The sequence below is a fragment of the Cupressus sempervirens genome, chromosome 2 (genome assembly GCF_028749045.1).
Source record: "Cupressus sempervirens isolate cs-2001-9-10 chromosome 2, ASM2874904v1, whole genome shotgun sequence".
NCBI classification, from domain to species: domain Eukaryota; kingdom Viridiplantae; phylum Streptophyta; class Pinopsida; order Cupressales; family Cupressaceae; genus Cupressus; species Cupressus sempervirens.
This window is the reverse complement of record NC_143119.1, coordinates 691976964-691988982: the sequence shown is the minus strand read 5'-3', so window position 1 is coordinate 691988982 and position 12019 is coordinate 691976964. Positions and strand designations below refer to the sequence as shown.

The following is a 12019-nucleotide window of genomic DNA, read 5'->3' as shown; positions in this document are numbered from 1 at the left end:
ATCTACTTAGTGTGGCACAATTGAACAACATTGAATTCAAGGTAGAATTCATGAATGGAAAGGCCAAGCTACTAGACAGGAAAGGAAACCTAATTGGGACTAGAAATCAAACAAAAGGCAATCTATTCTATCTAGATATAATTGAAAGTTAATGTTTCATAGCTCAAGTAGAGGAAATTTGGTTATGACATAAAAGATTGTGTCATTTGAATTTTGATAACTTGGTCAACATAAGAAAGAATAAAAGAGTGAGAGGCATTCCTAGTCTAAAGAAACTTGATATGGGCATGTGCAAACATTGTCAAATTGGGAAGAGGGGAAAGAAAAGTTTCAAAAGAAAGAATTATCATTCCGAAGAAGTTCTAGAGCTAGTTCATATGAACCTTTGTGGACCTATTGGTATAGAAAGGCACTATAGAGATAAGTACTTCATTTTATTTGTTGATTAATATTCTGGGATGATGACAGTGATGTACCTAAATGACAAATTTGAAGCCTTTCAAAAAGTCAAGTGGTATCGGGCTAGAGTAGAGAAAGAAACATAAAAGAAACTTAAATTTCTAAGGTCAGATAGAGGAGGAGAATTCAGCTCAAATGAATTCAATGAATTTTGTAGTGAAAGAGGAATCAAAAGATAGGTATCTATACTTACTACAACTTAGTAGAATGACATAGTAGAAAGAAGAAAAATATCCATTATGGATTTTGCAAGAACATTGATGATAGAGAAAAATGTTGCAATCAAATATGGAAGGAAGCAACCAATAAAAAAGTTTATACCTTAAATTGAGTTTAGCTAAAGGACTCAGATCAAACACCTTATGAATTATGGTATGGTTATAAACCTAATGTTTATTATTTAAAAGTATTTAGAAGCAAATGTTATATCTTGAAAGAATTCAGTAAAGGAGAATTTAATGTGAAAATGTGATGAAGGCATATTCTTGGGATACTCCAACAAAAGAAAAGCATATAAATGTTTGAATATTACTATTGACAAGGTCATAGAGAATGTACATGTAAAAATTGATGAGTTTACATAAAATAGTGAAGAAAAAAGCTGAAAAGAACCTGGAAACTATAGAAAATTTGTATACTTTCAACCTGATACTTCACCTGAAATTCAAGAAAATTAAATTGGAAGTTAACAATATTCATCACCTGAGTCCCTTTAATCTCTAGTTCAACCTGAGTTGCAACCAATGCAACCTGAGTCATAGTCAAAAGGGCCCAAGTTTCAGCTAGTGTAAATTGAGTCATAGTTTGACAGACCTGAGCATGATTTAGAAGATCATCTCGATCATAGTGAAAAGAATGAAAAAGGTTTAAATGTAAAGAGAATGCACATGTACTTGTTAGATATGTTAGAATGCATCATGCATCTAAGAAAATCATTGGAGATAAGTCAAAAGGCACAATAACAAGGAACAAACAAAAAGGTACATCTTTGCTTACTAAGTTTGAACCTAGAACTATTAAAGGTGCATTAGAAAATGAAAGGTGGATTGAGGAAATGAATGAAGAGATTGATCAAATTGAAAGGAACAAAACTTGAGCTCTTGTTCCTAGACCTAAGGACAAAATGGTAATTAGAATGAAAATGGAGAAGTTTCAAGAAACAAGGTAGGGTTAGTATGCAAAGGTTATGCTCAAGATGAAGGTATTGATTATGGAGAAGATTTTTATCCTATTGAAAAATTAGAAGGTGTTATAACACTAATTTCTTGTGCTACACATAGAGGATTCAAAGTATATTAGATGGATGTAAAGTCAAATTTCTTGAATAGAATCCTAGAAGAAGAAGTCTACAATGAACGACCTAAAGGTTTCATAGATCTTTAAAAAAGGGATATGGTTTCTAGACCAAATCAAGATGAAGAGGAGTTCAACTTCTCCCTTGTTACTACCTTTGTAAACAAATATGCTCAATTATCATCTCTATGCATCTTTATTAATTTTCCATCTTCCAAAACTGATCAAATGAAAAGGTATTGTAACTGAATGTATTTTGTCTTTGAATGTACAACTAAACTCTTTTCAAGATGAATGCCACTCTTTTTATTTGTAAAAAAATAATTGTCCCTCTATGGGTGTCCTAATTATTTCATGAAGAACTGCAACCATATCATCTCCTTGGCCACCTTTATAGCATCAAATCATGCTACCTTTCTAGTGGATAAATCACTCACATTGTATAACTGAGAAATCCAACTCACTAATATCCCACCAATACTAAATACATATCTTGTAGTGCTTTACTTGGTTTCTAGTTTCCCTACCAAATCTGATTTGACATATCCTTATAAATCAATAGTAGAGCCCACAAAATTGATGTAGAAGCATCTTGGGTTGGCATGTTATCTTTCTCATTTTGGTAGTTGTTGTTGAGTTTCAGTCATTGCCAAGTTGCTACTATTGTTGAGTGCTAGTAATTTTGTAGTTTAAGCTGAGTTCAAGTTATCCCATGTTGTGTTAACACTCAGGTTAGAGTGTTATCCCATCTCACTTTGTAGTGTGTGCTAAGTGAATCTTCATGTGCTTAATGACTCTTCATATGCTAAGTTTTCCTATTTATGTTGAGTGTCAACATTTTGGACATGATTTTTACATTTTTGGTGTGAACCGACTTGCGATATTTATTTTGATTGCAACATTTATGATGAGATCTTTCCTTGGGTGTGTCCAAACCATTGTTGGGCTGATCTTCCTATTTTTAAATATTCTAGAATATTCTGTAAGCCATTTTGGAAAGTATAAGTAGGGATCTCATGGAATCTTTTGGTCATTTAGTTTTAGAATGAAATATAGGTGCAATTTTTGAAGAGCTCGGGTTGCAGCTTAGGAACTAGAGGATAGCTTGGTGGACCTGAGGGTACAAGTGTGGATTCTTCTTGGTGTTCTTATTTAGTTGTGTATCTAAAATAGTTGTGATTAGGTTTGTAATTTGGATCTTGTTGGATCTTGTGGAATTGATATTTTTAATTGTTGTTTGTAGTTGACCCTAATTCAGAAGGCCTTATAGTCAAGAATATTGCATGTAATAAATTATATCTATGAATAAAGAGTTGTGATTTGGTATAAGATCTTTCATTATTGTTTCTTATTGTTGTGTTTGTATTATGTGGTTATTTTCTGGGGACTAGGACATCTCCTTTGGGGACTCTCTTGCATTGCATTGCATTAGGTGGTATCAAATCAAAGGTTGTTCCTGAGCGTGTAGATAGATTGTCAAAGCTGAGGCAAGTTGCACTAGGATTGTGGGATCAAGAAGGTTGATTTGGTGGAGCCAATTGATCTTCTAGATTCATGGATCTATTGTTTGGGGTTTGTGAAAACCTTGAAAGATGCCTCCAAGAAGGTTAGACCCTAGGATGATTGATGATCTTAGGGATGCTATCGAAGAATAGATCTTAGAGAAGGTTAAAGTAGATTTTAGATCTAAGATGGAGGAGGTTAAAACTAGTTTCAAATCTTAGATAACATTGATGAAGAGTGACATGATTGCTAAAATCATGAGTGCTTTAGGTGGCCTAGCTAGGCATGTGGGTACCGAAGTTAGTTATTAGGAAGTTGTCAAAGACTTTTGAGTTGCTAGATCAAGTGATGAGGATAGAATTTCTAATGTGGAGATACATATTAGAATTAGGGCTAGTCAATTTGCTCGACCTAGATCTCTATTGAAGTTGAAGCATAAGATGGAGGTTTCCAACTTTTAGGTACTTTGAATCCTAAAGACTTGATTGATTGGATTGGTGAAATGGAAGACTACTTTGAGCTTGAGGATATTGAGGATCCACTTAGAGTGAGGTTGGCAAAATCTAAGTTGAAGGGACATGCTACTCTTTGGTGGAAGGAACTGCAAAGAGACAAAGAGGAGGAAGGTGAAATGAAGCTCTTTAGATGGAAATTGATGGTGACTAAGTTGAATGCTAAGTTCATTCCTACTGATTATGAACTTGAGTTTTTTAAGAAGTAGCATAATTTGAAACAAAAATACATGTTTATGAAAGATTATACTAAGTAGTTCTACAAGTTGACTTTTCAGTCTGGTCATAGTGAATTGTCAAAGGAAAAGGTAGCTCAATATATCAATGGTTTAAGATTCAATATTTAGGATGAGATTGGTATGCTAAATATTGCTTTGGTTGAATATTCTTATCAATATGCTTTGAAAGAAAAAGAGAAAATGAAGAGGAAACATCAAGGGAATCCTCGAGGAAAGGAGAAGTAGGATAGCTGAGCACAAGCTAAACTAAGTATAGAGGGTGAACAAAAACTCGTTGATCAAAAAAGGAGGATAGATGGAGGTGTGTTCAAAAGTAATTGTTTCAAATGTGGAAAAGAAGGGAATTGATCCTTTGAATTTCTAATTGGTAGGATAACTACTTTTGTGAATGAGGTTGAAGTCCATGATAGTTAGCTTGAGCAATGAGAAATTTTGCTGGCTCGATGAGTACTGGTTAGTAAGACGAAATTAGATTCTTGTTAGAGGACTAGTTTGTTTAGGACTTGTTGTAAGTCTAGAGGCAAAATTTGTAAGGTGATTGTGGATGGTGGTAGTACTGATAATCTTGTTGCTGAAGAGACAGTTCATACACTTAGTTTGAAGAGAGTGAGACATCCTTATCCTTATTAGATTGGCTAGTTGCAAGGTGAGCATGATTTGGTAGTGAGGGAGCAATGCCTTGTTGATTTCTAGATTGGGAAGTATAATGATCAAGTACTGTGTGATATAGTGGATATGAACAATTTTCAAGTGTTACTTGGTAGACCTTGGTAGTATGATTGTAGGGTTGTGCATATTTGTGTTAGGAATGTGCTTAGTATTGAGGAAGGAGGTAAGAAGTTTTCCCTAATCCCTTTTCAAAATGAAAAGCTTGGTAGGAGAAACTTGAGTATTGGTAGCCAAGTTGAGTTGGTAGATTTTGGGAAGGTTGGAGATCATGGAAAGAAGACTCATGGAACACCTGTGGTGGATGTGAAGAAGAAGAAGAAAAATAATGGAAAGAGTGTACAAGTTGAAGAATTGAAGGACATGTATGGGAAGAACCAATTTGGGATTTATGTGTTGAATCCCAAAAGATGTTCTTCTAGCTTTTAGAAAAATTTTTCAAACTTGGGGTGTCTGATGCAGGAGCATCTTGGGTTGGCATGTTATCCTACTTATTTTTGCAGTTGTTGCTGAGTTTCAGTCATTTCCAATTTGCTACAATTGCTAAGTGCTCATAATTTTTTTGTTTAAGCTAGATTTAGGTTATCCCATGTCATGTTAACACTCAAGTTAGCATGTTATCTCATCTCACTCTATAGTGTGTGTTGAGTTCCATAGTGTGTGTCGAGTGACTCTTTATGTGCCAATTTTCTAATTTATGCTGAGTGTTAGCATTTTGGACATAATTTCTACATTTTTGGTGTGAGCCAACTTGTGGGATTTATTTCAATCATGACATTTATGATGATATCTTTCCTTGGGATGTGTCCTAACCATTGTTGGGTTGGTCTTTGTATTATGTAATGTTCTAGAATATTCTGTAAGCCACTTTGGCAAGTATAAATAGGGGTCTTGTGGATTATTTTGGTCATTCAATTTTAGAATGAAATATAGATGCAAATTTTGAAGAGCTAGGGTTGCAGCTTATGAATGAAAGGATAGCTTGGTGGACCTGAGGGTACAAGTGTGGATTCTTCTACGTGTTCTTATCTAGTTTTGCACCTAGACTAGTTGGGATTGGGTTTGTAAGTTGGGTTTCATTGAATCTTGTAGAATTGATATTTTGTAATTATTGTTTGTATTTGGCCCTAACCAGGAAGACCTTATAGCTAGGCATATTGCATGTAATTAGTTATATCTATGAATAAAAAGTTGTGATTTGGTATCAAATCTTGCATTATTGGTTCTTGCTATTGTGTTTCTGTTGTGTGGTTATTTACTAGGGGCTAGGACATTTCCTTTGGGGACTCTCCCACCTTGCATTGCATAAAAAATGTAGACATTTACTGGATGTTCGTCTCAAATATCTAAGAATCCCTTTCATTGCATTCCAATGCTCAATTCTAGGATGAATCATATACCTCTTAACAACTCCCACTACATATATAATATCTTACCTAGTACATACCATGAAATATATTATTCTCCCTATACCTTGGACATCTTCTTCTCTTCTTCTTGTGTCTTTGGACACATTTCCTTAGTCAATTTTAAATGACCATGCAAATGTGTGCTAAAATCTTTGGAATTCTCCATAGAGAAACATTCTAACACTTTCTCAATATGATCAACCAAAGATAATGTCAATGTTCTATTCTATTAAAAATGCTTTAGAATAACTAAGAAGGGGGGTGAATCAGTTATTCAAGGTCCAAATGTCCTATTCAATTTTTTTACTAAGTGTAGTGAGCCTATCCAACCATTTATTCATCCAAGCTTTAACTTTCCTATTCAAAAAGTTACTGTAAATCAATATGCAAGAATAAGACATAAAAGATCAACACATAATACAGTGATTTATGTGGAAACCCAATTTTGGAAAAACCACCAGTAACATGCTACTCAACTCTCACTCTTCTGAAGTGATGCCCTGTGAAAGGCCTACCTTGTTAAAGGCTACAAAACACTATTAAATATGACTTGATTAAAGGATTTAACCACCTTGCTAGAAGTGGGCCTAGTTAGAGGACTTTGGAACATCCACTTGGAATGTCACACTGTTAAAGGATTTACAAATGGTTGTTAAATTGACCTAAGTCTACAGGATTTTCTTCTACCCTAACTGATACAATTGCTAGAGAGTAACAATAAGGGGTTTTGACCTAATTACAACATACAACTCAACTTACAAATTTTAGATTGCTCTTTAGCTCATAACATTGCTTGGCTTTCAGTCTTTGCAACTCTTGATAGCTTGCCCTCCTTTCAAGCTTTGTCTCCTTGATTCTTTGTGCTCAATTTACCAATGTAATATTCTCTTTCTAACCACTTGTCAAAGCAAAGTCTCTGTGCTCTATTCTTCCTTCTCCTAGATGTCTTTTCCTTGAAACCCTTTCAACCACTTAACAATTTGGCACTCCAATAGCTCTTGCTTCTTGGTTTGTGACTCCTTAAATAGAAGTCTTGGAGTTTCTTTTCCCACTTGATTCTCCCCTCCTTTAATTTCAATTTGTATGGATTAGATAGGATTCATTAAATCTAACCCATATTTTGTTTCTTCTAGATACATCATGAAGAATCCTCTAGAATTCACTCAAAAATGGTTTACATAGAATTCTGTGCCACTAGCTCATCATCCTTATCCTCCATCTGGTTCATGAAACTCAAGGTAACAACTTTGTTAGCTCAAATTTGGCAAATCTTTGACTTTACCAATAATGCAGTAGCTTAGCACTATTGAAATTTTGGTGCTCGACACATACTATGTTACTCGACACCAACTACTTTTTACTAATGCTCGACACTTGAAGTTCACTCGACACCTACTAAGATTTTTTGATGCTTGACACCTATTACTTTTCTTGACACTTGAACTTCACTCAGCACCAAAATATCACTCGGCACACTCTAGATTTTCTATCTACTTGGCTCCAATTGAGAATTTTCTTGGCTTCAACTAGCTTGCTCAGCACCCACTGATGAACTTAGTTTAAGCTTTTTAGTCAACCTTGTTACAACTTATACTTCTAGTGTTTCTAAGTTTGGCCAACCTTTGTATCTTTGAGTATGTTATCAATACATCATTCAACCATTGTCTTAACTGATCCTTGCACTTCATTACAAAATCATAACTTAACCTTTCCCTTATGTGCTTTTGTTACATCTTGTTGATCAAATCCTCTTCATCAATCAACTAAGTGATAGTGCTGGGATCTTATAAGAAAATGCCATTCCTACACATAGTAGGTTTGACATCAATGACAAAACAATGATTGAAAACATTCTTTTAACAAAAATCTCCCTTTTTGATCAATCTTCTTCATACACTGATCTTTTCAATCAGATTTCCAACACTATTCTTCTTATCTTTGCAAATTTTCATATGAAGGATTTTTTTTTCTGCACCCAAATCCTTCATAGCAAATGAATGTGCTAATTGTTGTTTCAACCTGTTGATGTGATCCATGTTTGGCCTAGATACAAGCATATCATCAACATATAAACATAAAATAATGTAATTATCATAATCAAACCTCTTAAAATAGACACAATGATATGAAAGAAAACCTAGTGTATCCATGCTCATTCATAAAATTGTCAAATTTAACATATCATTTCTGAGGTGCTTGCTTCAAGTTATATAAACTTTTCTTCATATTACACACTAATTTCTCCTTACTTTTGACTTCAAATCCTTTTATTTGTTCCATATATATCTCTTTATTGAAATCACCATAAAGAAAATCTATTTTAAAATCAAGATGATCCAAGCAAAAATCTTTAGTACCCACACTACTTAAAACAATGAGAATAGAATCCATTTTAACAACAAGAGAAAATATCTTAATGCCTTTTTATTTGAAAATCCTTTTATGACTAAGATGAATTTAATTATTTTCTTACCTCCATCCTCTTATTTGAACTTATAAACCCATTTATCATATAAAGAACTTTTACTTGCAGCAACTTACATTAATCATAACTTTTATTTTTCAACAAGGAATCAATTTCATTTGTCCTTGTAGACTCCCAATGAAGCTTTGTATCCACATGCACAAGTTCATCATAACATTCAAGTTCAACAACATCTATTAATAAAATAGAGTACAAAGAGGGAGGAAATATCTCTGAAGATCTACTTAGCCTTATTAACCTTTGTGGTATTTGTTGTTTCTATAGTTGTGAAGCATAAGAAAATATTACAATATCATCTTTTGGACTGTCATCTAGTACTACATAATCATTTTCTTTCTTCTCATATTGCTGCAAAAGATTTTTGTACAATATTTTCTCATTGAATATGACATCCCCGCTTCTTACAATTTTATGATTATCAAAATCCCAAAGTCTCTAACCAAATTTATCACATTTTTTTGACTTAGCTTTCAACTTGCTTATATTTTTAGAATCTATATGTAAAAAATCTTCACAACCAAAGGTTTTGAGAAAAGAATAACACACCTTCTTACTAGTCCACACTTCCTCTAGAGTATCACAACCCAAAGGAGTAGATAGACCTCTATTGATCAAATATAAAATAATAATGATAACATCTGCTCACATGCTTAAGAGCAGCCCAACATGAAGCCTCATGCTCCTTGCATGATCCATATTGTCATTTTCATGCATTAAGCCACTCTATTTTCTTGTGGAGTCATTGGAACAATTTTTGGCCTATAAATAACATTTGTGGAACAATGATCTTCAAATTCATTAGTGCAATACTCACCATCATTATCAAATCTAAGAAATTTTAGCCTTGTACCAGTCTCATTTTCAACCAAGATTTCTATTTCATAGAAGTTACAAATACATGATAAATTTAAAAAACTTTTCTATACTTTTCTATTTACATCATCAATAAATGTAACATAATAATGAGAGCCACCAAGGGAAGATATCTAAGTTGGTCTTCATACATTCGTATGCATAAGCTCTAATTTATCATTTTTATTTTCCTTTTCATTCATTATAAAACTAACTCTCTTTTATATTCCATATACACAACTTTTGTAGATATCTGTATTGACACATTTCAAACCTAGTAGAACTTTCTTCGAATGAAGAAATTTCATATCTGATGTAACACAAGGTCACGATTCTCCCAAATCCCACTTTTTAAGGATTCACTCAAGCTTAGTACTAGCCTATTAGGGTTTTTGAATACCATAATCTCTAGAGGACCTTCAACATATCCTCTAATAACCCTCCAACCTAGTCACATCATTATTTTTGTTTCTTTTCTTACACAAATGCTTCTTCACAACCCAATCCTGACTTTGCTCCAATGGATTCTTGACCAAAACCCCCATCCATGTAGGTTGATGAATTTCCTCAATGGTATTGGACTCCCCTTAATCTTCTAGACACTGATCTTGCAAGTTGAAAGCAAGTTCCTTACCTATAAGTCAAAATTACTCAAAATAGGACTACTAGGATTAGCTCTCCAAAATGAGTTTTTGGACTTTATTGCTAAATTAATCAAAAGAAGGCTGAAAAATAACTAGACATTCAGATACCATTTTGAGAATACTTAAATATTTTGTGGCTCTCAAATCCCTGAAGTGTTTGTACACCCAAAAGCAACTTTTTAGCCTACTTTCAAGGGTTTCAATTGCTAACTAGCCTAAATAGGGTATGTTAGTTCACCTTCCATAACTCATCCTAGAAAATTTTCCCTCTAAAGGATTTTTGAGAATACTTAAATATTTTGTGGCTCTCAAATCCCTGAAGTGTTTGTACACCCAAAAGTAACTTTTTAGCCTACTTTCAAGGGTTTCAATGGCTAACTAGCCTAAATAGGGTATGTTAGTTCACCCTTCATAACTCATCCTAGAAAATTTTCCCTCTAAAGGATTTTTCCTTATTCATTCCTCCTCCTTTCATACTAACTAGTTTAAAGTATCCAAACATTTTCAAACCCTAAAATTTCTCTTCTTGATCTGCGATTTTATACACTAGGGCACAGACTTGCCCATGGCATTACCTTAAAATTAGTTTCCATGCTTATTAGAGACCCAAAACTAGTATGCATTATTTACATAGAATCTATTACCATGTCCCTTGAAACCATGAAGAACTCATGATAGGAACTCATGGGAGAGTCATTATTTCTCAAAAACTCAAAATTGGAACAACACACTACCTAGTTTGAAAAGATTTTCAAAACCTAAATAGATGAATAATAAAAAACTAACAAATTAAAGAGAAAATTGGTATAAAAGCATAAGAAACATAACATCCAACACAAAATTGTTCTATTTAATCTATTTATCTGCACAAGTCAATCAAATGCAATAAATTGTCTAGAAAAATGTGCATTTACTGCTTAGGCTTTCTTATTACAATTTCAACCATTGGAATGTGTTTGAATGATGGATATATAGGCTCCTAAAGAGGTTTTAGGTGGTTGGAAAAACCACCAATCTCATTCTTTCACTTTGTAACTTTTTTCCCAAAAAGTTGTCAAGCAACTTTTCAAAAAGTTGCACAAACTTGACAACTTTTGATTTTCATGAGAAACTCTTCTCCCCATCATGTTGGGACCTCTTTCCCTATGTAGACTCAGTAAAAAATGATGTCAAAACATGATTTTTTCCTTAAGGAACCAATATGCATATTTTAAAGCCATTGTCCATGCTTGACAACTTTCACAAGTGTTGCATAACTTGACATCTTTTACATCTTTTTACTTCCTAACTTCCCCATGACATCCCATGAGTCCTTATCCATATAAGATCTTGAAATAAAGCCATATATGAACAAGTGGGTTCAAGACACATCTTTCCCACACTTGCAAAGGTCCTAGATCTATTCCCTTTGACCCAAATCAAACTTAGACACACACCTAACACACCTACTTAAAAGCTCCTACCCTAACTTGGCTAGAGTCTGTACAAGCCCAATCTAAAACAAAAAAATGAGAACTTGGACTAAAATTTGGACTATTTGCTCCTGTACCATACTCCTCCAAACAAATAACTAAGCCATCCTTTGATTGAGGAGGTCTAGATCAATGCCCAACCTTTTTAATTCTGACTCCCTCACCTAAGCAGTATCAACATCACCTTTTCCCAGCCATTGGATAAGATGCTCTAAGTAGGTCTTGGTTCTAGTTTGCTTGTAGACTTTGAAAAAAAATACTTTTGATGATTGTAGAGGTAGAGGGGGACTCAGTTGAAGGCTTGGTACATCTTGTATTATCTCCCAGATATTGTGATTAACAAGTGGATTAGGTACTTTATAAGTAACCAAATTTGCAAGATTAAAAATTGGTGACAATCGTAGGTCTATAGGTAGTTCAATCTTATATGCATTTTCTCCATATTTGTAAAGTATCTTGTAGGTTCCTAGTCTTCTCATTTAGAG

The 12019-nt window shown here is 33.8% G+C and overlaps 1 pseudogene; it reads right to left on the bottom strand.

Annotated features, from left to right (window-relative positions):
• LOC149575266 (ATP-dependent 6-phosphofructokinase 5, chloroplastic pseudogene) overlaps positions 1-12019 on the bottom strand; it is a 143377-nt pseudogene that overhangs the window by 64711 nt on the left and 66647 nt on the right.